At 42.5% G+C, this 27040-nt stretch overlaps 1 protein-coding gene across 4 annotated transcripts in view; it reads right to left on the reverse strand.

Moving 5' to 3' along the window:
• ELOVL5 (ELOVL fatty acid elongase 5) overlaps positions 1 to 22595 on the reverse strand; it is a 55755-nt gene extending 33160 nt beyond the window's left edge. The window contains exon 1 of one of the 4 annotated variants that reach the window (XM_090033766.1): positions 22357 to 22595. The gene's annotated coding sequence lies outside the window, so the exon portion shown is untranslated. Of the gene's footprint in view, positions 1 to 21098; positions 21374 to 21598; positions 21908 to 22356 lie in introns of those variants that run through there. The other 3 variants (XM_090033794.1, XM_090033775.1, XM_090033785.1) reach the window with 3 other exon arrangements.
• Positions 22596 to 27040: the final 4445 nt, after the last annotated feature.

Here is a 27040-nt window from a genome sequence, read left to right on the forward strand (position 1 = left end):
GTGAACTTCTGTTTACTTTATGGAGCAAGAGCACAGGAAGCCCAGCACAAGCTGATCTGATTCCTCTGGCAACATAGCCCCCTCTACTCTGATTTACACATGCCATCATGCAAGCTGGTCTTACAGGAAAAAGCATGCCTCATCATAAGAAGTTCCTATAGAACCAGCACTAATAGTAAATGTGTGTGTCATATTATTGATCTTATATCTAAGCTTCTTAATATAACCTTATTCCAAAAATGTAAGAATCATTCCTAAGTATTCCATTTCTCTCATTAGCCTTCTGCTGTTTGTATTTTTACAACTATTAAGGGATGTTTACACAGCACAATGCAGAGATCCCTTAAATTGAGAAACACAGTCAGTAAGGCCAGGTGGAATGCTATGCCAAGGCAGCTATAGTATTTCTAGTACCCAAAGTGAGCTTTACAGAGCACTGCATTCCATGGCTTAAGAGGAACTTTCTTTTCCCTCTGCCTTCCCGTGAAGCACTGGACATTGGACAAAGCTAAACATTTGGCTGGCATGCACTGGTACTCTTACTGGTATTTAGAAACCTCTTAAAAGTGCCTGGAGAATAGGTCTTGCTCAGGCACTCAGGAGTGATCCGACTGCCAGACTCCAGGGATCAAGAAGAAATTTCTCTTGAGGTCAAATTGGCAAGGACTTTAGAGTTTTTTGCCTTTCTCTGCAGTGCAGTTAACTGTCTTCCTAAGATCACCTGCACATACTTTAACCTACTACATTTCCTGCCACTGCAGTGGTCACACGTTGGGAGTGCCCTTGTCTTCCCACATTTCTTTTTCTCCCCTCTGGCATGAAATAGAGATTTTTAATAGGGCCCTTTGTGACTTCAGTGTCAGAGGGTTAGAGTAGACAGTCTTGTGAACACTTCAGGGCAAACAGCTGCCTGTGAATGCAGAGGGACTAGACTCAGTAATGGGTACCTATACATGGGCATCAAGGCTGTTCTGACATGCTGTAATTATAGCGCATAGGAGCAGACTCAATTAATCAAGTTAGCTTGAGTGTAGCAACCACCACTGTGCTCCATAAGATTCCAATATCCCGTGTATCAGCATCCCCATGCTGAAAAGTGGTGGTGGGGACGCTTTAACTGAAGCTTGAATGAGTTTTAATTAAAACACTCCTGCCGTTTTGCAGCACAGGGACGCTGATACATGTGACACTCCGGGTCCTTGAATTAGAGTGGCTCTTAGAGCCTGTCTAATTAAAGCCCCTTCCTCCCCCCACCTCACAGAGCACATGTATAAATACCCAGCGGCATGGCAGATCCCTTCCAGTCCTATGCTCATATTGTGCTTGTATCAGAATTAAAAGTAAAAAATTAAAAGGTTAACAGGTCAACATTTTATCCCAAATTCTCTAGGTGAATCAGGTCAAACCTTTGGAAGGTGCCCTGTTAAATTCTTTGTTCAAGAAGACAACTATCTAAAAATCTTTAGCTCCTAGACAGAAGTTGAACAATTTCTTCCATCCATTCAGACTCAATCACTTTAAAAAAAAAAAAAAAAAAAAAAAGGCCCATGAAGCATCTTGTACCATATTCTATCAATCTACTGCCTTATACCACAGTAAATCTGAATAAAATGCCAACCCATGTCCCTGCAAACACACTTGTGCTGGGAATCTAAAGCTAATGCTACTTTGCAATTTAATTCATGGGACCACTAACTCTCCACTTGCACATTCTAGCTGAAAATCCAGGTTAAGTGTTGTAGAATGATTACCAGCTGCTGTTGTACCTTGGTTTATATACATACACATTATTAAATACTTCAGTCACCAGGGATTACAACCAAACTACCCTTCTGAAGAAATTCAAAGTGTAACTCCATTTCCCCCAGTGCATGTAGATTCAGAATCTCATTTGTCCCTACTTATCCCCATCTACAAACTACAAAGGCTTAGAGGACTAAGTTATAGCCAGCCAGTGTGTTGGCCCCAGCACTTGGGGAAGGACAGATCCTGGCATCAGAGGCCTCAGTGCCTGGGGAAGAGCGGAGAAGGCCAGGAGCCTGAAGCCTGGTAGGGGCTAAGCCAGAACTCAATAGGCTCTCCTCCTTCCAAGAGAAAGATCTTTCAGATGTCTAGCTGGGAGATCTTCCTTGCAAGAAACTCTCTCACAAGAGTGAATGCTTGTCTGTTCCTCTCCTAGTCTGATCCAGGAGAGAAGCAAAGCAACACAGAAATGCTCCAGATTGGGGACTACATGACTGGGAGAACAGATTGGGAACACTGGACTGGAGCAGCAGTGCAAAAGCCCTTCTCCCTCAACAATGGTCCTCGGTCCAGGAAATAAAGGGCATGAAGTTGCCAAGCTTCTATGTCCATTTGGCTTCTGGGCACCAGGGAGAGGAGCAGCCGCTCCTTGTCCCCTTAACCCACTCTCCCAACTGGGTCCCAGTCTTGTGAAGGTGAGGAAAGCAGAGGAGAAGGGGTTGCCTGCAGGCCGAACACCTATTTGCCCCCTTGCCTGGAAAGATTTCTACAAGAGAAAATTTTTCAGAAATTCTCACAAATTTCCACTGGTAGAAATAAACTGTTCCTATGTTCCATTTTGGTATCTCACTATGGAGTTTCTCTCTGTAGTCTGGTATCTTTAATCTGAGGAGGAAACTCAGGATGACAGCCAAGTACAAAGAACACCTAGTACTAACAATAACAGAAATAAATGGGAACACTAGGATAAGGTGGAAGAGTAGAATAATATGCTTATTTTTCTAGAAAGATGTATCTAGTCTAAAAAAACAAACAAAAAAGAAAAGTCCTCTTTCACTTGCATTAAGGGAAAGAGAAGGTCAATCAAAAGAATATGAGTGTATTAAAAAAATGAACAGGTAGAAAAGGTAAAAAGGTGAAAGTTCAGAAACTCCTGAAGTTCAATTTCTGTGTTCAAGAATAGCCTTTCACCTTCATTAATTTATTGGGCACTAGCTACAACTGGTGGAGCTGCTGAGGAAAGATAGCAGCCTGTCAAAAGTAAAAGTACTCTCAAAATACATGGGTTTTGACTTCTTGGCAGCACCATGTCTCTGAACAGCTGGGCCTCTCACCTTCGCTTGGCTCTCCAAAATTACTGTTGGGTAACAATTAGGCTTTCGAAGTCCTGTAGATAAGGCAATGAAGATGGTGCTGATGGACAGGGAGGGGTGGCAAAACAGTTCATAAAGTAGGATTTGGGGATAAAATAGGATAAAGAAAAAGAAGAGGGGAAAAATGGAGGGGAGAGAAGTACCACAGGTCCTAGAAATAATGAGTTATACCATAATGTATTACAGAAAGCAAGAGGGGAGGTGGGAAGAAAAAAATTAAACAAGAACAAAAGTTTTAGTAAGTTATTTATAATTATAATAGAAATCTGAACACGTATTACAACTAAATACAGTACAGAATGGACAGCAAAAAGCAGTTTATTCTTTTAAACCATGGGAACACAGCCTTGGGATACTGGGCAAGCAGGCATCACTAGAGTACTAGCAATCTCACTTCTCTTGTCAAGAAATTAGGAAATCTGCTTGTTGTCTTGGATTATAAAACTTTTTGTTCATCATTGTACAACCCTAGCACAACAGAAGCTATACCCTAATAGTATGTGTCTAGCAAAATGGGTCAATATTATCAAAACAGAACTGGTCTTGGAGCTTATATTATTATCATGAAAGCATTTTGTATGGTTAACAGCCACAAAGCTTCTATTATCAAAACATTTGTCATGCATGGAGTAGGTACAAATGGCCTATTGAATCATTACCCAAGAATCCAGTTAAATATCTAAATATCTTTTAGATCTAGAGAAAGGTACTATAGCTTTACATAATACTGTACTTAATATAAACTTACTTAATGCATATTTGACATATAGTAAATTACAGTTAAGGAATACATTCTGATTTACAGGCCTTGCCCTTTTGAATTCAGACAAAGCAGACAATGTGCTGATTGTTCAAGATACTGCCTTCCATCAGCTTTAGTTAAACATTACGATGTTGGTCACCTTCCACAAGTACTGCCTCCAAAGAATGGACACGCCTAAGAGTTAAGAACAAATTTGGAATGAATTCAAAATGTAAAAATAGAGAGGAGTATAAAATAGTGAGCTTTGTATTATGCAGAGTTCTGACAAAAAAGAAGGGCTGAATTATTAGGCATGTTACATAGAGATGAAGATGGACAAAAGTTTAACATCAACTGAAACATAAAGGAACTGTCAGAGACTGAAATGAAGAGAAGAACACAAGACTTCTGTGGATGCTAACTTGGGCTGAAGGAGCACTACTGATAAGAGATGAATACCCATTTTTTTAAGGAATTGGATGCATCTTCAAATGATAAATTTGTTATTTAAACTGGATGCATTAATACATCATATTAAACTAACAAACAAAAAAATGGACAAGAATGAACAGGTTTGAGAAGCCAGCCTGACCAACCATCTCTAATCCACACCTCTATAGGCTGGAGACCTGCCTATTGGAGGAACATTCATAAAAATAAACCCATTCCCTAGTTTTTCTGTCTTACCCAACAGCATCCAGCTATGCAAATCAATAAATAAATATATTTTTTTTCTCCTGAGGAAATCTTCAATTGTAATCTTTTAATACACCAGTAGATATCAGCTATAAAAAATTAAGAAACACTGGAGAGAAGCAGAGAAAAAGGTTCACAAAACCTGATCCAAGGTTACTAACGTAAAGCAGGACAGTGTTTTTAGGTGATGCAAAGGGTTCCTAATAGCATGGTGATAGTTTTATTTCTGTAAAAATACCCTTACTGCGTAAATGGCTTCTTGCCAAAATCTGAAGCCAAGAAATTTGAGAGATCTATCTTAGCAGGTGACGTTCAAGCATACAGGATAGTTGCATCTTTCATTAAACTTATGTAATACTGTAACTGCAGTTGCAGTCTCATGGAATCACTTGTACATGCAGGGACACAGATTTCTTGTAACATCTATGTAACAGTTCTGTGTTCTTGGGTAACTGAGTTACTGAACACTATGGCTGCTTGCAGATGTTAAACCCCCCCTACCCCCCAAACTGCTTTACCTTAAGAATCAGCGTGCAAGTTTGACCCAGCTTCGCAGCATCTGTATAGATCGGATACTTCTGCAGAGCTTTTTGGCACTTTTAGCTAAAGCTGATTCAATCAACTATTAGATATAAGTGCCAGAAAAACCCCACTAAAGCACCTGATCTATATAGACATTGGCTGACGGGGTTCACCGCTGTGCCCTTGGCCTGGCTGTACAAGCAATCGTGGTCCACGGGACAGGTGTCTGGAGATTGGAAACTAGCTAATGTGGTCCCCATCTATAAGAAAGGGAGAACGGAGGACCCAGGTAACTATAGGCCCATAAGCCTCACATCGGTCTTGAGAAAAATCCTTGAAAAAATTATCAAGGATCACATCTGTGGGGGGCCAGCAGGGGAGATCATGCCCATCAGAAATCAACATGGGTTCATCAAAGGCAGGTCCTGCCTGACCAACCTGATGGCCTTTTATAACCAGGTAACTAAATCCCTGGATGGTGTCGCCGTGGACGTAGTCTTTCTGGACTTTAAGAAGGCCTTTGACACTGTCTCTCACCCCATTCTCATTTATAAATTGAGCGACTGTGGCACTGATGCCTACACAGTTGGATGGGTCAAAAATTGGCTGATGGGGCACACCCAGAGAGTGGTGGTGAACAGGTCATACTCGACCTGGCAGGATGCGAACAGTGGGGTCCCCCAGGGCTCAGTCCTAGGGCCTACACTGTTCAAAATCTTCATCAGCGACTTGGACGAGAGAGTAGAAAAAAATGTTGTCTAAGTTTGCCGATGACACCAAGATGTGGGGAGAAGTAGGCATGCTCGAAGGGAGAGAGAGGCTGCAATTAGACTTAGACAGACTACAGAAGTGGGCGGATGGTAATAGGATGGGCTTCAATGTAGATAAATGCAGGGTGCTGCACCTGAGGAGAAGGAATCCATGGCATACATACAGGCTGGGGAGCTCCCCCTTGAGAGCACAGAGGCGGAAAAGGATCTTGGAGTCATTAATGACTCCAAGATGAACATGAGCCGCCAATGCCAGACCACAGCCAGCAAAGCCAACCGCACCTTGTCATGCATCCAAAGAGACATCTCAAGCCAGTCTAGAGAGGTGATACTCCCCCTCTATGCGACATTGGTCCGGCCTCAACTGGAGTACTGCATCCAGTTCTAGGCACCACACTTTAAAAAGGATGTGGCCTGCCTTGAGAGGGTTCAGAGGAGGGCCACCCGCTTGGTGAGAGAGCAACAGGGCAGACCCTATGAGGAGAGGCTGTGGGACCTGAACCTGTTCAGCCTCAGCAAACAGAGGCTGAGGGGGCATTTGGTGGCTGCCTACAAACTCATTAGGGGAGATCAGCAGCAAATAGGAAGGGTCCTATTCCCCTCAGCAGCACCTGGGGTGACGAGGAACAATGGCCAGAAGCTGCTGAAGAATAGGTTCAGGTTAGAGATTAGGAGGCACTATTTCACTGTTAGGGTGGCTAGGATCTGGAACCACCTTCCTAGGGAAGTGGTCCTCGCTCCTACCTTGGGTAAATTTGAAAAAGAGGTTAGATGAACACCTGTCTGGGTGTTCCCCAGCGTGTGCTCCAACCAGTGCCGGGAGGTTAGACTAGATGATCTATTCAGGTCCCTTCTGACCCCTGACTAGTATGAAACTATGACATTAGGCAAGCCAGGTCCAGCTAAAGCATTGCTTCTTCTGGGCATGTGCTGAGCTCAGTGAAGAAGTGTACAGAGTTTAAAGCGCTGGGGGGAGGGGGGGTTAACGTCTGCAAGCAGCCATTATTAGTGATGCACTACTGTTTGCCAAGTTTGTGATATACAGCTGAACAATGGAGAAAAACATTCTCTTTCTTGTATGGTTAAAATTAATAATAAGAAAAAAAATTCAACCTTTTAATGCTTCAGTCAGTTCCAGGCAAAAAACCCCCCAACAACAAAAAAACTCCCAAAACAGAACATTAATGCCCCCCCACCCGCCAACTAACCTGTAAGAAAGACTGGCAATTTAAGGAAAGGAAAGATGACAAGCTGGGGGGGGGGGGGGGGGAAGAGTTTAACAGTCTTTATGGTATTATGTCACTCAAAATGTACCCCTATTGACAGAAGTCTCATTAAAAACAGCACTCTTAGGGCGCATCCAGAAGTCCGTGGACATCTGGTTCCCTGGGGACAAGTAGTGGTTGTGTACCTTGCACCACCACTTCTTGTCCCTGGGGAACAGCTGTGCTATGTGAGCTTTGGTGTGTGACAAGGTTGCCCTGGGTGGTGGTAGGGGAGCCTGGGGCCAGCACTGTGCTGGCCCCAGCAGCCTTACCTGGGGTCCCCCTGAAGCTGCAGCCGCAGCGATCCTGCTGGGTGAAACCTGGCTGGCAGCCGCAGCACAGCTTCAAGTGGTCCACTTTGCTTTAGTAGCATGTGCTGCCCGAGTGTGTGCTACTTCAGGGTTTTTTCCCACATTTTTTTTTTTGACTCCTGGATATCCAGGGGTCAGAAAACCTGCAGAAACAAAAAAAATGGAGCGGCCCATACTCGGGCAGCGTGGAGAACTCTGGACGATGTGGTATGCAGCTCTGCAAACATGTTTGTAGCACCACATATTGAACAACCACGCTTGTTTGGACATGCCCTTAAAGGACATAAAGGACCTGCCATTTATAATGATGACTTGCATAAAACTCTAGGGCTGCATCCAGTTCTAAAGCTCATCTTACAAAAAAAATGGCAATAACTCAAAAAATAATAAATATAGTAGAGATTTGACTGAGGTATTCAGAGTTGCAATGCCCAGACTTTTGAATGTCCTTTTAATCCCTTTGTAAAATCTGACTATGACAACATTAGTGAACTTTGGAACCAAGAGAGAGAAATACTACTTAAAACAGCATGAAGTTAATTTGTGAAATATACTGCCATGAAAGCTCAAAGTCAAATCACACAGGTAATTTTTTAAGGAAGACTGAAAAGTTATCATGATTTTTTTGTGATACAAGATAATTACCTTGTACTTCAAAGGAAAAGACAGTCAATTGTGAGGATCAGGGAGTCTTTCAGATGTCCTCCCCCTTCACCACTGTCAAACTGGCTAAAGTAAGTGGGTTACTGGGAAAGGTCACTTATATCTAGGGACCAATTCAAATCGAGTCAGGAGGCTGATTGCAGAAGCACCATTTTTGTGGGTTTATCACAGCAGCCCCTCATGCCTCTGATTGGCTAAGGGGGCCTGTCCGCTCTCCCCCTCACTGCTGATTGGTTGAAAAAGCTATTTGTCATATGGCCCTATGCCTTGCTGCTCATTGGCTGAGAGGGCTGTCTGTCATGTGCCCCAACCCTACCTAGTCTAGACAGAGGCTAGTGAGATGCCTGTATAATCAGAAAGGAGAATGTACATGCTATGAAGGAAAGCCAGCATAACAGATGATCTACACACACAGCTTTGGTGAGATGGATGATCTAGTGGAGACTGTGAAAAATTTAAAAGGTAAGAATATAAATGTAACAAAGAGTGCAAAAAGAAATGTGAAATGTCAAGTGAAGTTTATGTAAGAGGCAAGCATTTCTAAGGGTGGCATCTTTTACTGGACCAACTATGTATTTGGGATAAAGTTAGACAAGATTTCAAATGCAAGAGAGACTAACTAGGTAGTTGGGATCACGTTAGACAAGATTTTTAAAGCAAGACATTCTTCATCATGTCAAGTAGTTTTTAAAGAGTTCTTAAATACAGTCCTATACAGTGAAACCTATTTAAGATGGAAACTGTAAAAGATTTCCACCTTGTAGACCAACTAAATCCACTAAATCCAGTATTAAGACTTTGTGAGCCTTGCTCACTTAATCCAATGCCATGAAAGGACAGTATATATCACAAGAAGTAATTGCTTATTTTTGTGCACGTATACATGCCGGGTGTGAAAAGCAAGTAGAGAAAAGGCCTGGGGGGCATAAGCACCAAGCAGAGTAAAAGGGATGGGTTACTCCCCCTATAAAAAGGAAAATTATTTAAGTCAGAACCTTTTCTTGGTCCTACTTGATTCCATTTTAGCCTGGTTTCTCTGTATTGACAGAACTGAAAAAAAGAGAATAGTAGTAAAACTCTGATACACTATGGGGAAAAGAGCAAAGATTACAAAATGTGATTTGTTAAAGTGCTTTTCTTGGAGAATGGGTCAGTGGCCTTTTGGTGGCACAGGCTGAAGTTTGCAGTCTCAAGCCTCTACAGCAAAGCAAGCACAGACGCAGCAAGGTAACAAGGCCCTGCAACAGAAGGAAGTGGTACAAAAGGAGGAACAGTATCTGTGCCACTGATTTCCTGTGCTAGATTAAACCTTTTTTGCAGGCCAGATGTGGACTCTTTGTGGGCTGGATCCAGCCTGCAAGCCATAGGCCTCTGACCCCTGTCTTACAGGATAACAACTAAACAGTGGGCCCAACTCAGTAACCATGAGAAGGAAATAAACTGTGAAAAGGCATCAAATATATTTCTGAAACTTCCCAAAATAAGCCAGCTTCAAATGTATTAGTGCAACTCAATGTGCAATGTTCCATGGAAAACCAAGTGAATGAAAACAAAACACACTGAGAAAAAACAAAAATAGAAAGCTAAATATAGGGCGACCGCCAAATATGACAAATAGTTTCTTGCCTCACTCAGGCTAAGCAGATATTGGTATAATATTTACAGGCTTAGCTCTATGCCCAGCACTACATATCCCTTAGTAAAATGAAAATGAAAATAAATATCCACAACAGCAATCTGTGCCAACAGTAGCAGTCTTCATAAGATCAAATTTAATATAAAGGTGTTGTCATGATAATAGCAAGTACTGTAACTCACTGTTTATTAATTTTATATACAAAAATAATTTTGACATCTTTCCTATTTATGGATGTGTTTTCATATGGTCTACTCTGCATATTGCAGTAACAAAGATTATATCTGGTTCACATTAAACCTGTGGGTATTTTGGCATAGAGTGAGAAGAGTGAGGGAACTGAAGTTCACTGGCCAGATTCATAAAAGCATGCATCCATTTAAAAAAAAAAAATTGGCTCCACAGCTACACATTCATCTTTTACTCACTTCTGTTATATTAAGTGAAATAAAATATACTTCCCCCATAGCTAAAATACAACCTGTAAATTTTCATCTGCCTATTTTGTAGCCTGGTCAAAGCCTCAAATTTCAGCCTTATTTCAGACAATTTAACTTTGCTTAAAGTTTTCAATGACATAGATATTTCCTATTTAATTTCTTCCTTCACTCCATTCTACAATTTAACAATTTTTTCAAAAGCTAAAATATATATTTTGATCCAAGCTACCTCTCATAATAAAATTAGAAAATCCACTCCTGAGGTCAAAGATTTTTCTAACATGCCCCTCACTGTGGTTGCTAAGATCTACACACAGATGTCATCTATAAAACATCAGAAAAGAACTAGCCATTTAAATAGTCGTTATTCTACACAATTTAGGACTAACCAGCTTTCTGAAGTTCACAAAATAACCCACAAGTACTGATCATTTGAGAGCAAAATGCGAAGAAAAGCCAAGGTTTATTGCTTTGAGAAAAGAATCGAAGTTACACCCCAATGACTGTGTTGGACTGTGCTGAGGCTCCTTGCTAAAACGTGCTGCTGCCTTAAGAAAGATTAAACCCAGTCTCTTCCCTTGCCCCTTGATTACAGATGAGGCCCCTACTGCAGTTCAGCATTCAAGTCAACTGTGGCTTGTCTGCTTTTGCCAGATTGCATTTGCAACTCCCAAAGTTTCTGCTAACTGTTTTGTTGCGGTTTGGAGTTTTGTTTGTTTTTTTAATGGGACTATATAATAGAAAAGGAAGAGACAAAAATATGAAAGGAATGGCTTGGTCTATACCTCTTCTCACATGGCTGATAATTCAATTATCACTCTGAAATCAGTCATTGGCATATTGTATAAAGGTGAAAATAAGAGGAAGTGGTCTTACATTCTTCCTCAGTTCCCTGAATAAGGTTCTCTTCCATTCCTTCTCCACATGAAGTAAAATCAATTTAACATGTATACTGTAGAACAGCCATACTAATTAGAAGATGAAATGTGGTTCAGGTTCCCTGTGGGATGTTTATAAACAAGGAGTCCAAGAAAACGTAGGGCTCTAAAGACACAAATTATGTTCTGACTGGCTTTGTTTTTCTAAAAAAATCTCACAAAATTAAAGTATATTCTGTATTTAAACACACGCACAGAAAATTAGACCATCTTCAGTTCTATAGTCTTTATAATTTCAGTCCTTAATGTTCTAAATCTCTTGAGAACAAGTTATTATCTCATGCAATTGAAAACCCTGACACAACCTGACCTAAGTTCTCACACCCACTCCACCATAATAGATATCTGTACTGAATGTACAAGATATTCCTAAGCAGGAAAATCCTTGACAATAACATTAATGGCCCCTCTTCTGCTCTCCAACTGTAACCGCATAGTAACAGGAAACTGAAGGAAAAAAAAAAAAAAATCAATAAAAAGAAATAAAGATATCTATTTATGCGTGCGTGCGCACACACACACACACACACACACACACACACACACACACAGTCCTTGACTTGCTTTTCGAGTTACAATGTTTCGCACTTACAACACTTATAAATTGACACCGTTTCAACTTTCTGACCTCAGTTCCGACTTTATAACACTTGATCCAATGAGACATCATGCCAGCGAACTAGTTCACTATGTCACCCATCTCCCTGGAGAACATCTGTCCAAACTTCCTTGGACACTTTCTTTTTCTCTTAGAAAAACCTGCAGCCAAGACTCCTGAGAAGACTGCAGCCAAGAACCCTTCAAAAAGTCCAAAGTCACCTCAGAGAAGTCCTTCCAAATCAATGATTGCTATTTACAATATAAATACATTAATGTAGCTATATTACACATCTATAATTGATTGAGTACAAAATTCGGGGTTATTTTTGGTGAAAATAGGGTATTGGGCCTTGGTTCAAGAACCAACCCCCCATTTATAACATTGTTTCCTAAGGGAACCAAGTCCAAGGACTGTGTGTGTGTGCGCGTGTGTCCGCGCGCACACACGCATGCATTCTTGGTTTGGTTTTCTGTTTCAAAGAACGGTATTTTTGTCCTTGAAAGAGCAAAGGTAGAAATTTCAGGAATTTTTCACAAGAATGAGAAAAATTGAGTATGAGAGAAAACTATATAGATTTCAGAAGTACGTATGACTTGCTACTGGCAGGATTAAAACAAAGAAACTGAAAAAACAGTGCTAGGGCTTTTCAGTAGAGCTTAAAGTCTATATCCGGTAAAAAGTAACTTTACCCTTGCCATAGGGATAGGCTGAAATGTGGTCATCATCTTATATAACCTGCTCAGCAGCTTTTTTTTTTTTCTTTAATGGAAAAGATGGATTTCCTATTACATATTATCAGCTTGGTTAGTGGGCCTTCCGCAAAGCTCAGTGTGGTATTATATTCCCTGACCCTTTGAGCAAAGGGTCAGCCTGCCCCCAAGCTTCCCCCCACAATTAAGAATCATGGCGCAGCTGCCCATATTACCTGCAAATGCACTGAAACTATGTTAGACACTCTGGGAGACATGGTAGCAAAAACATGACTGCCTTGTGAAAAGATCAGCTGTATGGGCACTGTTTAGCCCTGTTTTTTTTAACTGCCTCAAACCAGGATGTCATAAATGAATTATGAAATTCAGTTATAGAGGCAGTGTGGCCATCTAAAAGTGTCAGGAAATATGAAAGTCAAAATTAAGTAACAAACATCAAAAGAAACTGCCAAAGCCTTCTGAACAAGTTGCATACGTGTGTTTATGGCCAGACATTTTTATAGACAGAGGGGATCAAAATGACAAAGAAAGTGAAAGAGATAAACCTGTGGTAGCTACCCTTGTTGGAGTAAGTGTCAGATTCTTGTACAGAAAATAAATATCTATTTATAATGTGAACAGGAAAATGATCGCTGTTACAAGCAGAATCACGTTCTCCACAAGCAGGGCTTCACTGACGTATTAAGTTGCGGTCATTACACAAGTAATGTAAAGTTTAACAGAAACTAAAAAAGCCAGGATGGATTGATAGGCAGACCTGTCACCTAATTAGAGAAAAAACTGAGAGCTGGTACCAACAGACATTCAAGAATGAATGCTACATGGTGTGTAAAAATAAAAATAAAATAAATTAGTTTTTCATTGAAAGCACATGCTTCTAAATATATTTCATACTCTTATAACTTTTAAAGGACAGAAATTCATCAGTTATTATTAAGAAAAATGTCATAAATCCAAAGGTTACTCTTAAAGCAACATGTGATTTAACAAGTCAAATATTTATTTCTGCATCTTCATAGTTTTCCTTGTACTCTCTAAAGCAGCAGCAATACCCACAGAAACTATGGTACAAACAGAACATCCCTCATGCCACATTTCCGTTACGAGCCAGATCTTCCTTTGGACTGAAGTCCTTAGTTTATATTTTACAACAGTGAAATTTAGCCTGTGGATAGAAAGGCAAGAGGAATTGCTCTCCCAATCACAGAAAACTGGCAAGAAGAAGAGGGCTGCTCTCACTGTAGAAATGGGAGAGTGGAAGGGAAATACATGGAAATCCTTTGAGACAACAATGAAGTCAGTATCTTGCTTAAATCACTGCAGATGTGGCACAAAGAATGGGATGTGGGATCAGTGCAGAGGAATTAAACAAACAAAAATCACAGGGAGGCAAAGTTTACAATTTGACATTCCATCAAACAGGTAGAGTTTTTATTATTAAAAGCCAGTTTTATTTGATGTATAAAATAATCCAACAAACAACTCATAAAAATATTCCATTTGTTGAGCTGTTTATAGTGTACTACTTTAAACCAATGGGTAATTAATTCCACAGATGCACAGTGTAGGTTCTAAACAGAAGTCCATGGGTTATTTCCGTATTCCTATCAATAAAGAATACAGGATGCATCTTGAGTCTTTAATGAGGCTACCATCAATGAAACATAGTTACTGAGCACCTTGCACTGAGGATACAGTGCAAGGGAGGTGCAGTGAAGTGCTTGTAATGATTAGTTTAACTTGCAGTTCTGAGCTCAGCAAGTCATCTGATTCACTTTTAATTGCAATTAAAATTCTGTTTAAGAATGTAAGTGTTTAAGGCTAGTAAGGGAGCGTATTGGGTTTAGAACAAGCGATCACTAGATACCTTCAAACTCTGTATTTTAAAAAAGTACTTTATTCAGTTTACTTTGATGTGTATTTCCATCTAACTTAATTTAAACAAGTCTGTTCTCGTGCTTCCATTCGACTCAAAAGGTATTGTATCTTAAATGCCAACACAAGACAATACACCTGAAGAGAATTAATCTCAGTAAATAAATATAGATATTCTCATTGCATTAAGTATATAGGTCACAGCAACTATTCCGTTTCTCTATAAAGTAAGATTCAAGCCAGTATGTTTTTTTATTGTGGGAGTCAAAAGGCAATTCATATGCTGTCTGCACTGTTTCCACACCTGTAAATTTAACTTAGCATAAATATGTGGAAACACTACAAAATTTAAGATGCATTAAAAATGTTACAGTTATCTAATTGGGGCATGCATCAAGAACTGAGAGAATGTCTGTTTACCAGGGCACCCCAAGGAAGACAAGGTCTAATGGTCACAAACTGCTGGAAGACCACTTTGGACTGGATATAGGGAAAAACTTCTTTACCGTCCAAGTCTCCAGAGTCTGGAATAGACTCCCCCAGAAGTACTGCAAGCACCTACTTCAGATACCTTCAAGAAATCCCTGGATGTTTATCTTGCTGGGGTCATCTGACCCCACCTGACTTCCTGCCCCTTGGGCACAGGGCTGGACCATGATGATCTGCAAGGTCCCTTCCAGCCCTAATGTCTATGAAATTTATGTTGACCTATAATTACGAAGCCCAAAAAGACAGCTTATCCATCTTCTTCTCTCTATTCAATTGTATATCTGCAGTAGCCCAGTACTTTTGTTTTTTTATTATTATTTTACAGTGGCCCAGCCCTTTTGGTTTTTTATTATTTTATGTTAAAGATCTCCTATCAAGCCACTCTGAACATAAAGCAAGCTTTTCTCAGACATTAGTTTTGAATATGCAAATCCTTCTGAATCGTACATTTATGTTATTTTATTAAGAATACTGTTTTCAGGGATAGAGTGCTAGATTTTACATATTAAAGTTGAAAAGACTAGTAAAATATTTTGTCAATTTGGGGTGGCAGATCATTTGAGAACTCCCACGGCAAACTAAGGAATGTATCATATATACTGTTATATTTTACAATTATACTATACTTATCATCACCTTTGTCTTGAAGTCTTAGGATGAAAAGCACTAATAAAAAATAAATAGATGCCTTTATTTATTGTAGGTGCCATAGCTGGTTTGTGAAGAGTGTTTTATCACTCAAGACCACAGTGTCTCTACATCTGCAAAGAGACAGTTCCAGGACTGCCACTTACTAAGGTAGTTGAAAGACAAGCTATGACCACATAGAAACAAGCAGAAACTGGGGTCCAACTACCTCAAAAGGGCTAAAGGTATGAATTTCACCAAACAAGTAGAGGATTATCTGCTTATGTGACAGTAACAGGAATGATCTCACAGGCAAAGAGCATTCTGTTTAGTATAGCACGACACCACTGCACAAACATCCTCTATTAGCTAATGTGCCAATACTCCTGTTATCAATTATCACACCATGTTCTTGGATGGGTTGGAATAATCCAGCATAACACAAACTTCACGCACCATCATGCATACATATGTGGTATGTTTGTCTTTTTTCATAAGCATACTTATGCACCTTCCCTAGGAAAAAAACAGCCTTCTAAAACTATTTATCTGCCCCTGGCTGCCTGTCATGCGGCCCTCGATGGCTTGCCAAAACTCAGTAAGTGGCCCTCTGCCTGAAATAAATGCCCGCCCCTGAAACAGGCATTTGGCCACAGGAGTTGAGTATTTTTCTCTGCTTCAATTCCTGCTGAAACTAAAGTGAGATATATATGAGCTGTAAATGTTGAGATAAAGTGAAAAGGGCATGAGAAGAAATGTATTCGACATTTGGAGGTACAAGGGATCACCGCCTGAATGTCATTTACAACTGAATATTCCCTGACAGGCAGGTTTGAATAAAGATCAGCTAGTTGAAGCTTCCCTGACCTAGATATTATAATTCCCATTTTTTAACACAGAGATACTTGGAGCCTTAGCAGGCACATGGAATACATTTGGAACCTTACAAAAAACAATTTGAATTAAAAAAAAAAAAAAAATTAAGCGCATTCAAGCCCACTTCCATATACCTGAATATAATATGATGCATAAAATTACCCAAATCAAAGTGTAATGAACTGGGCCCACAACATGTGGAGTTATTATCAAATTAAATATGTTCTATTACATGTTTCAGTTCTATTAAGTAACTTCATCTCTATTTAACTCCTCTAGCTTACGTAAGTGAAAGTCCTAAAAGGAAAAAAGATAACTGGCAAGGGGAAATTTCTACTTGTGTCTGATTCTAAACCCTGTGACCACAGAAACCAGGAACGCAGTATACAAATTCCTGCTACCTTATTTATGCTTCTCTACAGCTATTTACAAACAGTAAGACAATGCAATAAGTATGTCTGACATTTGAAAAGACAATACAAGCAATAATTTTAAGGATCTTTTATGTTCTACAGGTAATTGCTGCAGTCAAAGGTATCTGATTTATCTATCACATGGAAAAACAGAATACATCATATAAAGTATAATTATTTTAAAACAGTGTAATACAGCATAAGTAGCACAAAAGGTCTATTTGTCACTTTTCCTAAGAGACCATGGCAGAAGTTTCATCAATTATGTTTGATAGCGCCTCCTTCTTGCAGTTGCAGTTGTAGGCTACAATGCAGGAGGTCTGCATTTATGAATATGCTCAGCAGAATAGCACTTAATAAAACGTGGGAGTTTTTAGTGTTTTTAGTTAGGTGATAAGTACCTTCCATGCAATTTAGTTAAATACACAGATCTTGCCTTTGATTTACTTGACCTCTGAGTCCTACACATATGTAAATCGTTGCATACAAAAATGTTCTTAAATACAAGAGTGGAAAAAAATCCTTTTATCAGCTTCTCTGGCATTGCAAGGTCACTAAACCAATACAGGCATTAAACCAGTGGCATCAAAATCCTTCAGGAGAATATTGGTTCTCAGAGAAACACCTTCAGTTGTTCCAGGCTACCTTCATATAGGTGCCATCCCCAGACAGGTACATGTCACAATCCCCATTTGCCTGATGTCCCTTTTCCCCTTTCAGAAGGCTCAGTTTCCCTTCTATATGAATTCCAACCTTGTATAGAGAAAATACTTCACATATAAAAAGACCCAGGAATGGCTGCATAGGGCTAGATAACCACGATGTTTATTTGGTGCGATACTGACGTTTACTACAGTTGATTTCTGTCTTTATTACACTTTCCACCATTGCTACTAATGCTGACTCTTCATGGGAATTAACTACAAGCATACCTCGTTTTATTGCGCTTCGGAGATATTGCGTTTTTTTACAAATTGAAGGTTTGTGGCAACCCTGCGTCGAGCAAGTCTATCGGCACCATTTTTCCAACAGCATTTGCTCACTTCATGTCTCTGTGTCACATTTTGGTAATTCTCGCAATATTTCAAACTTTTTCATTATTATTATATTTGTTATGGTGATCTGTGATCTTTGAGAGGATTGACTCCAATTTTGAAAGAAGTTCTACTGTGGGTAAAATGCTATCAAACAGCATCGTATGCTACAGAGAAATCTTTCGTGAAAGGAAGAGTCAATCGATGTGGCAAACTTCATTGTTGTCTTATTTTAAAAAATTGCCACAGCCACCCCAGCCTTCAGCAACCACCACCCTGATCAGTCAGCAGCCATCAACATCGAGGCAAGACCCTCCACCAGCAAAAAGATTACGACTCGCTGAAGGCTCAGATGATGGTTAGCATTTTTTAGCAATAAAGTATTTTTTAATTAAGGTATGTACATTTTTTTTTAGACATAATGCTATTGCACACTTAATAGACTACAGTATAGTGTAAACATAACTTTTATATGCACTGGGAAACCAAAAAATTCGTGTGATTCGCTTTATTGCGATATTCGCTTTATTGCGGTGGTCTGGAACCGAACCCGCAATATCTCCGAGATATGCCTGTAGTCTATAAAAGTAAATGTCATGTACGCAAGACCTAACGAAGCAGTTGCATCAATAGACACAATAATGTAAGTGCTAGTATAGGTAAGTTCCCTGTAAAGATTTTAAGAAGTGTTAGTGACCCAAAATTAACACCACAGGTTCCTGTTTAAACACTATTATAGTACAGGCATTGTCTGCACTCAGAATAAAATTTCACAGGCAAAAACCCAGCTAGCATAAACTGACTTCTTAAAGCTGGTGTAGGCAACAGTGAATAAAGTATTAGCAGCTGCCACTGGCCTCACTACACCACTGTTCTGACAGCTGCTATCACTGGGAATAATGTAATGGTGTGAACATTCATGGAAAATGTTACTGTAGACAAAAAAAACCCTTATGCAATGCTGTAACAAAGGATGCTTCCTCACACAGATGTGGCTGCCCTGTCTTAGGTCCAGCAGCACAGGTGTAGTAGCAGACTCATTCTTAGTGGCTTCCTAACCTGCAAATCAGTACATTGTAGGCAAGAGGCTCAGGGGGGTTTTCCCCCCCTCACTTAATCAGCAATACCCTATGTTGAACCTCTTGCCTTGTGCTTTTACCACCATTCATTAATGCTGTGCCAGGCATCCAATGCCTTGTGTATTTTGACAGTGACTTCTCTTACTGATTAAGAATAGGTATGACTTTTCCTCTTCAACTGAAAAGGCTCGTAGCTGAAACATAGGACGTTTTGCCTCCAAAATCTGAATACAACTAACTGTATCAGGGGCTTTAAAGACTGGTGTATCTAGGGAAGATAGGTGGAGGGACAGAAAAGTAGAAAAGTAGAATATAAATGACGATATGGTATGAGTTTCCATGAAGCACTAATGTGAAACCTGAATCACATTCTTTCCTTCCACTGAAATACTTTGTGCAATAGCAAAGCAATTTTGTTTACCTTCTTAAGTGTCCTCATGGCTTCCATGCCCTATAACACCCCTGGGTTTTACATTCCATCCTAACTGCTCCAGCACTTGCACCAGATGTCAGATGTTTCAGGACAGGTATCTGATCATCTTAAGTTTTTAAAACCACTGCATATCTCTTTGGCTCTTTATAAACTAAATATAATAATGGTTTGTCCTGCACACTCATCTAAGAATCTAACACAGTAATTCTCAGCCATGGCGCTGCTATACCCTCAGGCACCTTGAGATCCTTTCAAGGGTGACATGGAATGATATTAGGTGCTGTTATTTTTCTGAATAAAATTAAAGAGTAAAAACTTAAGAGCTGGCACTTTCTGAAGGGAGCCTTAAGTCTAAAACCTCTGACCTAATAGAAAAGGACTATCCATTGATATTTTAATGGAATCTGGATTGGTGATGGATAGAAAACAACCATTTCTGCTTCATTAAAAAACAAAACAAAACCCCAACTCCTCCTCCTGACACCCCCTCTTCCCTCTCCTCCAACAAGTTCTGATATGGGAAAAAACCCCAAGGCCTTTAGATTTGTCCCCATTCCCTCCCCTCCGCCCAAGAAAATGGGTGGGAAGAGAAGAGAAAATTAACTAAACCAGTCAACAGCCTGGCAATTTAATCACTTCTCAAGCATGTAAGAGACTCAAGTTCAATTCCTGTTCTACTCAAATCTTTCTCTATCTCAATTTGATATTAAATAAAATGCTGGTCATCCACAGATAAAGCAGGACCTGAACCTAGGTCTCTTACATCCAAGGTGACTGCCTTAAACACCGTGTTATTTAAGGGTCTCACTCAACTAGAGATAGCTAATGTAATAGTATTTCTAACAGCAACAAAGACACTAGAGAAAAAGTTCCCACAAACCTCTACAAGCCATCATCACAACATTGCTTCTACCTTTTAACTGGAATCCTAGTTTATTTCACAAAAGAGCACTATGCTCCCCCTCCAAAGAAGATGAGCATAACCTGGATTTTCATGCTTACTCCATGTCCCATCTGCAATCTGTTTCTATCTGAACGGATCATGGATTAGCACGAGAGCAAAACTGAGCAAAACCTTCTTGAATCTTCATATGATTTAATCCTCCCCCAGGAGCAGTTCATCAACCTTCTTCAGGAGTGCCTTTGGGAATACCGTGCAAAAGATCACCATTCCCTGACAAGTACAGAGTTAGCTGCATGTCTGGAGCTGGGACAGGCCAGAGCTGCGCTCTGCACAGAAGGGGGGGGTGGGGCCCAGCCAGCACCTCTCTGGCGGGTGGAAGGCAGGGCCTTTAAGGTGCCACCCTGGCCTGGAGTCTGCCCAGTTCCCTTAGGGGAAACAAAATCTGGCTTCCCATTAGATGTATCCTTCCTGATCTCGTGCCAAACCAATGCTAGGAGATTGGCTGCTGGTGAGTTATAGGATGCTGTAGCCATGGTAATGAGAAATTTGCATCACGGTGCCCCACGGCTGTAATCAAAGCAGTCTTGGGCATGAAAGTGTGCACCCCCACACACACACACATTCTCCCTTGCACACATCGCTTGCATACACTCAGCTGCTCACACAGTTGCTTGCATGCGGTCTCTTGCACGCTCAGCTTCTTGCACTGTTGCTTGCACACTCAGCTGCTTGCCAACTGTCAGCCACACCGTCACTTGCACGCACTCAGTCCCTCACTTACTTACACTCACAGTGTCCCTCACTAGTCACTTGCACACTAGTTGTTTGCATGCTCAGTCACTCATGCACTTAGTTGCTGGCACACTTTCAGTCAGTCAGTCACACAGTCACTCGCACTCACACTCTGTCCCCCACTAGTCACTCGCACACTATCAGTCACACACACTCAGTTGCTCACGTTGTCCGTACTGGCTCCCTTTCCCTTCTCTTCCACTTCAACTCCCAGGCCCGCCGGCCGTCTGGCGCGTGCCACCCCGAAGCCAGGCCCCCGCCCCATCTCAAGGCGCCAGGAGCAGGCGGGGTCCCAGCGGGGCGGGGGCGAGGTGCGGATCCGGCCGGCCCGGCCCAGCGGGGGCCCCGGCGCGCTCGGACCGCGGGCGGGCGCCGCTCCCGATCGCGGGGAACGCGGCGCGGCGGGGCGGGGCCGCAGGCGCCCGCAGGCAGCACTTGTTGCAGCTGCCCGGGGCGGGAGGCTTCCCGCCAGCTGCAGCGCCCGGCCAGGCCCGGCCCGCGGGCACACGCGCACTGGCATGAACGCTGCCCAGAAACAGCCTGGGGCCCCCTCCCCCTCCCCCTCCCCCTCCCCCTCCCCCTCTCCGTCAGCTGGCGGCGGGCTGGTGCGGGGCAGCTGGATGCGCGGCCCGGAGCCCCCGATCGCAGACCCGGCTGCAGCCCTACCTTCTCCGCGCCCTGCGGGCAGCTTGGGGCGGCGGCGGCAGCCGGGGCTGGAGGAGGGATGCGGGAGAAGGCGGCTGCAGCGGCAGCCGGCCGGCTCTGTCACGCCGCAGAGGGGGGAGAGAGGGAGGGAGGAGCCGGCTCCCGGCCCAGCCAGCAGCAGCACCAGCCACTGGCGCGGGAGCAGAGCGCGGTCCCTGGAGCAGATCGTGAGCTGACTGTGACGTCACAATGGTGCTGGGCACAAATGACCAACGGGCTGGAAAAGGGGGGGCGCTATGACGTCACAAGGGCCAGGGCCAATCCGGCGCGATGGAACCTTCGGGAGCCCGGGCTCAGGGCGCTGCGGGAGGGACCCCGGGCCAGCGGCGGGGGGCGGGGCAGGCTTGGGAAGGGGGCGCGGGCAGGCGGGGCCGGCGGCGGGGGGGGCTCCGGCCCGGGACCGTTATCTGCCGGGAGGGAGCCAGAGGCGGAGGGATGCTGAGCCGAGCCGGGCGGGGCCGGCCGCTCCCTCCCGCTGGAAGCCCCAGGTCACCCCATCCATCCGGCCGCGGCCGCAGCGACCAATCAGGGCGGCGGAGGGCGGCGCCCCGTGCCACTGCAGGCCATTGACCGGCCGCGCCCAGGGCAGTGTAGGGTGATGGTTCCCGGGCTCGCGCGGGGGCGAAGTCCGGGGCGGACAGTCGCGCTTCCCCGGGCCGCCCCTTGCACCCGCGCGGGGCTGGCATCGGCCCGTGACTGCCCGCGGAGGGGGCTCCTACCCAGTCTCGCCCGGGCCGCGCCTGCTTCTGCCCCCACCAGCGCGATCCGCTCCCTGGTTCCCGCACACACGCACTGGAGCTAGCGGAGTGCCTCCGCCCGCTGTGCACACGCCCGGCTGGAGCAGAGCCGGGGACTGCCCCAGAAGGGGAAGGATTTGCCTGGCTTCCCCGTGCGGCCCCGCGGTGCCCGGCCCTCGTCTCATTCGGGCCTGGTTGTTATGCAAGCACTAGATCGTGGGCTGACTGTGACGACACAATGGTATGGAGGCGGGACAAATGAGAAGCGGGCTGGGATACAGGGGGGGCTCTATGACGTCACGATGCTCGGGGCCAATCCGGGGACGGCGGAACTTTCTAAGCCCACCAAGATAAGAGCCGCTCCATTAGAAAGGGGACTGAATGCAGAGCAACTGATTCCTTGGGAGAGCTCAGCAAACAGGACGGAGACAGTTCTTCTGAACATGAGTTCAAGAGAATGTTTTTGCAAAAATATATTCCATTTAGTAAAGATCACCTCTACCACACGTTCTGATTCCTCTTGCCGTCTAGATCAGAGGTTTTCAACCTTTTTGGATCAGTGTACCCCAGTGGCCAGACACAGAGCAGTGTACCTCTGGTGGCAGGATGCTGTACAGGCCCAAATGAGACCACTGCCACCCAGCTGGATGAGGAGCTGGGGGCGAGGGGTGGCACGCAGCTGGATGCAGAGGGGGAGGTAGGCACACGGCTGAACCTGTAATGGCGGCAGGCGCTGTGTCCAAGCTTCCCCTGCCCCCCTGTATCCAGCCAGGCGGGTGCTACCTGCCTGGAAGCCCAAGTTGGTGCATGGCGACGCTCTGTTCCCACGCACCTGCACGCACCCCCTCGGGCCTTCTCAAGTACCCTCGGGTACATGTACTCCCAGCTGACCATCCCGGTCTAGAGCAATACAGCTACAGCCTGGATACCTAAGAACATGAGTTGCCATTTACTAGGTCAGACTATAGGAACAGAGAGTAGATGCTGAAAGGGAGAGGTAACAGGGTATGACCAGGGTTTTTTTCCCCCCACTGTTCCCCTCCCCCTTGCATGCTCCAGCACTGAAGATCTAGGAAGTTCTCATTCAAAAGTTCTATTGGAATAATTTTACTTGTGTTAAATAAGGAGCATCTCTTTTAGTTCAGTGATCATAAAATGCAAGACAATCATGCCTCTAAGATTCATGATGTAATTTGCACATTGGGAAGATTCCAAGTTTTATCTGACAGTTATGATTTTGGAGTGGAATGGAATATCACTATAGATCCCTCCATTAAATAACCTGTCAGGAATAATAAGGATTTCAAATTTAGTTGGCATATCACTGTGATGGATAATTGTAGATTTGAAAAGCATAGAAGAGACAAGAATAGTGGATGGCATTTTTCCTTTTTGAAGATCTCACACGCACACACACACTTTCTCTACTTCTCATTGGCAATTTTGCCATAACAAAACAACAGAACGCTATATAGCTGACAAAATTAAGGAATTTGGATTGAAACCCTTTGGAAGACCAAGGCCTATATTTACAAAAGCATCCAGTGACTTGGGGTATTGGACTTGAGACAGTGGCCCTGATTTTCAAGGAGACTGAATATGTAGATTCATCTTGCTCTTGGACTGACTCAAACCCATTGTAGTCTGTCCATAGTCTTCAGCAGACTTTAGGCCCAAGTGCATGCAAACTGCTCTTTTTGTTTCACTGGCATTTCTGGAATTGGAGGGGGTGCGAGAGAAACCTTGTTACTAAGGGAGAAAAGACAGGAGATGGAGCAGGGAGTCTCAGTTGTGCTAGCAGGTTGTTAGTATGACAGTGAAAGTCACCTGTCTGCAGCCATTTCATTCCTCACTGAGACATCTCTAAAGGGTGCTCAAGCAGACCAACTCTGTCAGTGAGGAAAGTGGGACAAAGGCATTGTACAGTATCTGAAACCCAGTCTCAGAATTCCCAGGTAATAAGAATTAGGCAAACAGATAAATCGTAGTTTAATCGCATAAGGGCTTTAAGTTTTGGAAAGTAGCTTTGGTTTTAAAAGGAAGCCTTTAATGAAGGGACAGACAGAGGTCAGTGCAAGTTGGGGCTGGATGTACTGAAGCATGACATCATAGCTCAAAGGTTTCAAATAATAACAGCTTCATGAGAGACCATACCAGTCTTAATAATAACGATTCTACTCTGAGGAGTCTAGTGACTGTAATTGGCATATGATAAGCATCTAGGACCTCATTTTCCAAAAGGTTTTAATGAAGTAGTTCAGAGAAGGGCAATAAAAATGACCAGGGAATGGACAGGCAGATATGAAAGTTTAAACTAATTATCATTTGAATTTATAGAACATTTTTCCTCCAACATTCTCCAAGTCCTTTATGAACATTAATTCTTGCAACACATGTGACAGATAGCTTAACCTTCTTTTACAAAAAAGAGACACATTGGTGATTTCAGAAGTGCTGAGCACTTACTGAAATCAGGCCACAAATGACTTGTCCAAGGTCACAGTATGTCAGTGGCAGAGATGAAAACAGAAGTTATTAATCCCCATTCACTGGTGGATTTATTAGACACTCTCCTTAAATGTATACTGGAAAGCTTGGCTAGGTGAAAATACTGAAGTGTACAAATGCCCTGGGAAGGAGGAATTATACAATATCAATGTCAAGGGAAAAATCCCTATGAGGCTTAAATCTGAAATCTAAAACTGTCTAAAGAAACAGGGATGGTAGAGAGGATTTGATACAAGATTTTCAACAAGGCTCAACAAAACACTGAATGACTTTCTGCAAGGAAACAGTCCTACTGGGTACATAGATGAATGTATAGATCTTTTATCATTTCTATTATTTTAGCTCAGTTCAGTCTCAAACATGGATGGATAGCAGTGGAACATATTCAATACTATGGATATGTTCTAAAATAATAATATTCTTACTTGATTAAAAGGTCATATAAAATCACCATTCTTCATGTGCCACTCTGGCTTATTAGTGCAAAATATGCAGTCTTGTATTTCACTGGCTTCTGTCCAGGCTCACTGTAGCAGATTCACATTCTTTATCAGTGAGATGAGGGGATGTGATTACAGTTCCCTTTAAATCAAATATTGGACTAAAAGTCTAAGGCTTACATTTCTGTATTTGCTGCCTTTGATTCCCCCCTACTCCTTTCTGTACCAGCCACAAACACTTCTCTTCATGCTATTACACAGTTGGATGCAATTGTGCCAATTACTTGATCCTTGTGGAAAAGGCTTAGGACCAAGTTTCTTCTTGATTCAGTATTTCTTGGTTGGCAGTCATTATAAACAGATGACTGTTTAAAATGTTGTTCTGACTATTATAAGGACACAGCACAAGACTAGTTGTGAGCAAATGAACTATCCATTCCTATGGATGATCTCGTTACATCACTAGCTAAAAAACTTTGGCTTTTATTTTAATCCTTTCAGAGCAAGAACACTCGTATCATTGGAATGTCATTCATTTTAAGTTCGCTGCTGCTCCTGTTGAAGGCCATGGGAATTTTGCCATGGCAAGGCCATGGCAAAATTCCCATCAGCTATAATGAAGGCAGGACTTTCCCCTCTGTGAACATTCCTGTTGTTCACATTAACGCAGAAGCTGCTCCTCAAGAAAAACTAGCAATGGACACCATCATTCTTTTACATCTCCCTGAAACACTCCATGCTGTAAGTGAATGATTACCTTTCAAGACTGAGAATTGCACTAAAATATCAAAATTACTAAGGATTCTCAAAGCTAATTCTACCTCAAAGAGAACATATCTGTGTCCTGCAACACTAAAATATTTGATTTCTTGTCAGCTGGAATCCAGATTTATTAATTAGAAAATCTTCTTGACCATATCAATAAATACATTTTAATTCCACATTAAAATTGCTTTGTCATTTCAGAGGGAACATACAATTAAAAACAAGTGTTAATTGCTTTTCTAACTCACTCAGCCTAAACAAGAAAACCAAATAAAAAGATATTAAGACAGCACCTCTTGATTGCCTTGATATGATAAAACAATAACATCTATGGATCAGAGAACATCCTCTCCACATTTATTGGCACTACTCAGTAGTACTTTTAGTAGTCAGTGGCACTCTTCATAAAAATACAGAAGGACAATTAAAAATATCTTTGACAAGGAAGAGAGAAAAAGAGTAGTTGAGATAGAACAGGCATTAAGATAAAGGAAAAAAATACTCTTGGAAATCGTAAAAAACCACTAACTCATAAACACCTTGCATTTCTCAGTGTTGAATGCCATCAGGTTTTGATCTGCTCACCTTGCAAGCCTATCCCGGTCAGCTTAAAATCGCTGGCCTGTCCTCAAGCAGGAACACACTCTCTCTCATAGTTTGGTGTCATCAGTGACTTTAGCCAGTTCACTTCTGATACCTGAATCCAGATTGTTTATAAATATGTTTAAAAGTACTGGTCCAAGTATGGAGCCCTGGGGGATGCTACTGGTCACCATGCGCCATGTTGACATGGTTCCATTGACTATCACTTTCTGGGTCCAACCACGGAGCCAGTTCCCAACCTATCAGACCATGAGGTAGTCAAGGCCACAGTCCCCCAGTTTAACCATGCAGACTTCATGGGAGACCAAGTTAAAGGCTTTTTTGAAGTCCAAGTAGATGATATCAACCTC

Source organism: Crocodylus siamensis, chromosome 1 (assembly GCF_052110815.1).
Source record: "Crocodylus siamensis isolate JL-2025a chromosome 1, ASM5211081v1, whole genome shotgun sequence".
In the NCBI taxonomy this organism is placed as follows: Eukaryota; Metazoa; Chordata; order Crocodylia; family Crocodylidae; genus Crocodylus; species Crocodylus siamensis.